Raw genomic sequence first — 5,979 nt, forward strand, 5'->3', positions numbered from 1 at the left:
TGAAGGAACTGGAATGACTGCAGGGAATTACTATTTTTGTTTCACGAATGAATCTGGTTGTGATCACATGTTTCTGTAGCACCACGACAAACAAACAAACAAGAATGGGAGGGGCAAGTTATTTTGGGACTCATTAAAATACATTGAATCGCAGACAAAGACTGAGTTCATGGGCAACATGTCTTCAGGAAGCAAATATTTAACCTTCTTGTTACCCATTTACACACCTTATTTCACCCTAATTTAACACACAATCATAAAGCTTGGGCAAGTACTTGTATCCATTGTACGTAACAAATGTGTTAATTTAAAAACAACTATTCCTTAGGACGACTTCAATCAGAGCTGGGCATTGCATTCCGTTCCTGGGACAAAACTGTCGAACGCTCACTTTGGGGACGGAGGACGAAAGGTTTTTTTAAGCAAGGACACAGGTGAGTTTTGATCAAGTCCCTTTAATCGTCCCTAAGCGGGTCAAGCACCCACGGACACCCATTTCACTCACGACTGACTGAAACACACCCATGCTGTCTTGCGAGTGTAATCCGCCAATACACTGCTTCGGACTACTTCATGACGTGCCGCATGTCTCACGCATGTTCAGCATTTTTGTATGCGGGAGGGAGTGACTTCACTTTGCTTCAAGCAGACAAGAGGAGGAGTACTCGTCCTCTGTCCAAAAAAGTTGACACATGGCCAGTCAATCAGGTGACCAACATTGGTTGTGTTGGCAGCTAAAGGCCATCACCTAGATGACACTTGAAGAGCTGTAAGCCATTCAATCCAGCCAGTAAAGAAAGATGGCTGTGTTGTATGCGTCTCCGTCCCGTCCCACATCATATGTCGGACCCGTCTCCAAGGATTCGGGTCAAAGGAAGCCGCGCACTCCCACTAAGATGCTTGTGTCCCCCCTCCCATTTGAGGCACACATTTCTAAAATCAATTTTTTCATGATTATTATTGTATTTTATCATAGTAGCTATTTTTGTGTCGTGAACTATTAATGTTGAGTTGCTTATTACTAAAACAATAAAATTATATAGAAACAGTTATGTCTTAACTGCAACAGCCAATCACGGCGTTACTGAAAATTAAGTTCGGTAGGCAACCATATACGCGACGAATGTTTGCATGCGAGAGTCCTGCACATTCTTCAAAGTGTGGTATGGTGTAATGTGGCAACACATGTCATGTGTTTTGTATTTTATGGATGACGCCTTTGCAATGAGCACCTCCAAGAAGATATATTCTAATACTTTCAGACACTGAATTGAGCATAAAATGTCAACAAAAATGTTGGTGTCCATTGATATGTGTTTAGGCTGTTGGTGCGTCAGTGTACGGCATGTGAGGAGGGACATGTTTCATTAGTGTCGGCAGCAAAAGCTGCATTTGAGCCTTTTAATACAGGATTCCATGGGAGCCACAAACTCTCTGGAAAGCTAAAGTCAAGATACAGATTATTTTCCTTTTTGTTGTCGATTCTGTAGCAGACAATTGATGAATATGTCAGCCCATCCGCCATATTGTATATGGCTTAGATATTAGCCATAAATTCAGCAAATCTTATCATAAAATTCATAAACAACATGCAATCAAAAGCAATAATTCCATGTTAGGGTAAAGTGCCCATCTCTGATCTCTACAAAGTACTTGCATGAAAAACTGACCGTAAATACCTTTGCCTCATGTAGTCTGACCTCTTTGACCTCTGAAGTCTGACTTCACTTTAATATTCGAAGTGAAATGAAGAGTTATGAGTTCAATAAAAATCTGGTGATATGGAATAATACTGTGATTTGTTTCGTTCGAGCCTCAAACGTTCTAAACACGGCGAAGCAGAACGGGGCCTGCAGGAATTTGGAGCCCTATGAAAAAGAAATGTCATTTTTTGCCACTTCATGTCCCCTATATTCTAGGGCCCCCGTCAGTCACGGGCCATTGGGAATCATCATCCCTTCACGCCCCATCCACACAACTTACGGGGCTCAGGAAGAGGATGTGTCTCCCACCATGAGTGCGACTCTGGGATTGTCATTTTAGTTAGCACTGCAAGGGACAGGCTCGGGAGACGGCAAACACCCACAAGCTGATATCTATTCCACATGTGTTACGATAGTGGCGATAAACCCACCAAATGTGTGTTTAAATCATTTTGACCATAGTCTATAGATATGATAACATGAAACGGTATGCGTTGAAGATACAGATATCAGTTAATATCATTAGCAATTGAGAAGGCAAAAAAACAACACTACCCTTTAGAAGTCCGCTAAATAGCCACCCTGATTTGCTCCTTCTCACAAAAATTGAACAAAACTGCAGTAAAAACATTTTATATTGTGAGACTAATAAAACTGCCTCACTCATTTTTAACTTGCTGTTACAATATCGATAAAAATAATTCAATTCAATCATAAAACAATTCTGTGTGTGTGCGTGTATAGAAAAGAGAGATGCACAAGAACAATTGTGTGTGTGTGTGTGTGTGTGTGTGTGTGTGTGTGTGGTACGCTCATCAGCCTCACAGAGCAGAGGTGCACGGTTTGATTTTGGCTGCAGCCTCCCTGCATGGAGTCATGGAGTTTGGATGTTCTCGCCGGGCCTGCATGGGTTTTCTCCGGGTACTCCGGTTTCCTCCCACATTTCAAAAACATGCATAGCAGCTTAATGATACACTCTAAATTGCTCCTAGGTGTAAGTGTAGGGGCAATGCGAATGGCTAGCGACCAGTTCAGTTCAGAGTTTTTTGAATTAGGAATCAGGAAACTGTGCTGTGTCATGTTTCGCATGATGGTAGTTGTAGGACCCCAAAAAGCAGGGAGGAGCGGGGTGGATTAAGCCAAAATGTATTTAACAAAAAATACACACAGGAGTACAATGGAAAAAACACTAACTCGAAGTACTAAAAAAATGCCTGGAAATCACGAGGAACAAATAAAACTAAGACAGGAAACTAGTGATGGGTCCATGAGGCCTCATGAGGCGTGTCGACACACTGACACACTGTGTTGATACTGTGCTGATACTGTGTCACTGACCACTGCCACCTGCTGGACCTTCAAGATCCCTGCATCCAACCCACTCAACAGACTGAACTGACTGATAATTTTTTTTGTATATTGAACATATAATATAATATACAATTCGGTAATAAATTGGCAAAAAGTGAATGTAAGATATAATAAAAGGAAAAGAAAATAGTCATCATCACAAATATGTGTTCAAAGGAGTAGAAAGAAGTAAAAAAACCCTAGAGTCCTACCCCTTCTTATATATGAATTGATCATTTTTCAAAATAGAAAAGAAAGTCTACATATCAACAAATGCTTTTACCCTTATGTATGCTGTACTTATACATTTTTACAACTTTAGGTTTGTATATACAGTACATACTCATTGGAGCACAAGTATATGTCGATTTTCTCATATTCATAATGGATGCTACATTTCATTAATATATTAAATAATCTCATCAATGTATTGCTATATTTCATGGGTGTATCGAATTTATTAGCTTAATTCTGATTTGTGTAGTTGTCTTGTACTACTCTCAAATTCATTTTTAATCTCAGCAAGAGAGTTACTCATTTTACTGGTCCGTTTCAGAATCATTCCACAGATTTACACCTATTACAGATACACTCCTTTGCGTGATGTTTGTTCGTGTTTTGGATTCTTCTGTATAGGTTAGTACCCCTTAAATTATGACAACTTTCTCGAATTTTAAAAAGCTTCTGGATGTTTTGGCAAAGGAGGTTATTGTGTGCTTTGTACATTGATTGGGCGATTTTGAAGTCAACCAGGTCATGAGATTTCATTGTTTAATTTGATAAACAGTGGATTTGTGGGTTCCGTCTATTTGGAGCCAGTGATTGTTTTAAAATTACAATACAACGCAATCAGAACAGAGTGTTTTACTGGCATTTCCCCATATTTCCACACAATAGGTCAAATATGGAAGTAATAAGTGTGTACAAGGATTTCTTACTCAGCACATCCTTAGTTTTGGGACGATCCCTATGGTTTGGGATATTTTTCTTTTATTATCTATTATGTAGCTGCCAGCACGGTTTTGCATCTACAACTGTTCCAAGACATTTTCATAAGGTCATTCATCGATTTGATGAAGTGTATACAATATCATTCACATCCATGCATTCATTTTGCAACATTCAATGTGTTCAAATAATGTGAAGATCATTTGAATGAGGATGCTTGTGGGCTTTGATTTCACATTTTTATTGAGAAAAATAAGATGCTCCAATGTTTTAAACTTCAGCCTGTTGCGTCTTTTACAAGCGATTTCTCCTGCTGTGGAGAACACACGCTCACAAGGGACGGATGTGGCTGGCGTACAAAGGAACTCCTTTGCGAGGTGGGAGAGGTTTGGGAAAGAAGTGTGTTGGTCCTTCCAGTACAGCTGCTTCCTGGAACCTTGATTGTCAAACATGGAGTGGAGAGTCAACCAATAATAATTACTGATTGTCAATTAATCATCAACATAGCAACCGTGAAAAGATGAGTGAACGTTTGTATACCTGGCGTAATACCGGGTGTATCGCGAACTTCATTCTCATGCTTGGCCCGATAATGCCTCAGCATGGTGGAGGTGCTTCTGTTGGTGTATGACAATTCGACCCGGCAAATTCGACATTTCACCTGTAATGAAATGTGAATAAGAAGTAACTAAGAGTTACCTTGAAATGTATTCGGATTAGAATGGTACAACACATGTCAATAATCTGAGAGGCACTCGGCGAGTGCCTCTCGCCGAGAGGCTCTCGGCGACAGAAGGCGATTTGAATAAATAAATAAATAATACCTTATTCTCCGGGACATCAAAATGGTCCCACACGGCGGATGATTTGCGTCTCTGCTCCATAATCGGCAAGGAAGGCAAGGCACGAACACGAAGTCTGCACTGACACGAGCTTCGACAAGCGAGCGTGAGTGAGGTCTGGCTTGTTTCGGCAGGTGTTCCTTATAAACACTGTGTGGCGGGCTTTTGCTGCGTCAACGCCCTGTGCACTGAGTCGACGCCCCCTGGACTAAGTGGCGCAGCCTGTACTGTGCCAAGCAGCCGATGCAGTCTAAACTGCACCGGTGCAGTTCACGTGTCAATTAGCAGCCTGGACTGTGTCAACGCAGCCGATGTGTCAATTAGCAGCCTGGACTGTGTCAACACAGTCGATGTGTCAATTAGCAGCCTGGACTGTGTCAACTCAGCCGGTGTGTCAATTAGAAGCCTGGACTGTGTCAACGCAGTTCACGTGTCAATCACGTGACGTAATGAGCCAGCACATGCATCGACACGTGGTTTGCCCTGTGAGCCCGGCGCATGTGTCAATGCATCGGTGTTGCTGGACCCATCACTACAGGAAACAAAACATGACAGGAGCACACGTATGCTCACATACTCACAGCTCACAATGACCCAACAAAGACTGGCAGAAACTCAGGGAACTAAATACAAGCTAAGTGACGAGACAACGAGAAACACCTGGACAACACACAGAGGGTCGAGGGAGCTAATTGGTTACACAGAAGGAACACTGATAACGAGAACGGGTGGCGAAAAAAGGGCACATGAGGAATCAAAACCGAATATAACCAGATCGAAACATAACAGTGCTCTCTCAACGGTCGGAGACTGACAAAAAGGTTCCCCCTTGTGCGTTCTACTCCCGCCGATTCCTTCCTGCTGAGGTGAACTACGACATTGAGTGAGTTGCTGGCGGTGGTGGCTGCTTTGGGGGAGTGGCGCCACTGGTTGGAGGGAGCAGAGCAGCCATTTACCATCTGGACGGACCATAAGAACCTGACATTTATCCGGGCTACCAAGCGCCTAAACGGTCGACAAGCGCGGTGGGCCAACTTCGACTTTACACTTACCTATCGTCCTGGTTCTCGCAACTCGAAGGCAGATGCCCTTTCCCGACAACACCCACAGGAGCCTGCTACAGAGGAACCCCTCCC

At 42.5% G+C, this 5,979-nt stretch overlaps 1 long non-coding RNA gene across 1 annotated transcript; it reads right to left on the bottom strand.

The window, feature by feature from the left end:
- Window positions 1-4,047: 4,047 nt before the first annotated feature.
- LOC127597241 (uncharacterized) lies at window positions 4,048-5,013 on the bottom strand. The gene is made up of 3 exons (XR_007961615.1): window positions 4,826-5,013; window positions 4,542-4,662; window positions 4,048-4,437 (listed from the first exon to the last, which is right to left on the bottom strand). It is a non-coding gene; the product is annotated as an uncharacterized LOC127597241 (long non-coding RNA).
- Window positions 5,014-5,979: the final 966 nt, after the last annotated feature.

Source organism: Hippocampus zosterae, chromosome 3 (assembly GCF_025434085.1).
Source record: "Hippocampus zosterae strain Florida chromosome 3, ASM2543408v3, whole genome shotgun sequence".
Classification (NCBI taxonomy): Eukaryota; Metazoa; Chordata; class Actinopteri; order Syngnathiformes; family Syngnathidae; genus Hippocampus; species Hippocampus zosterae.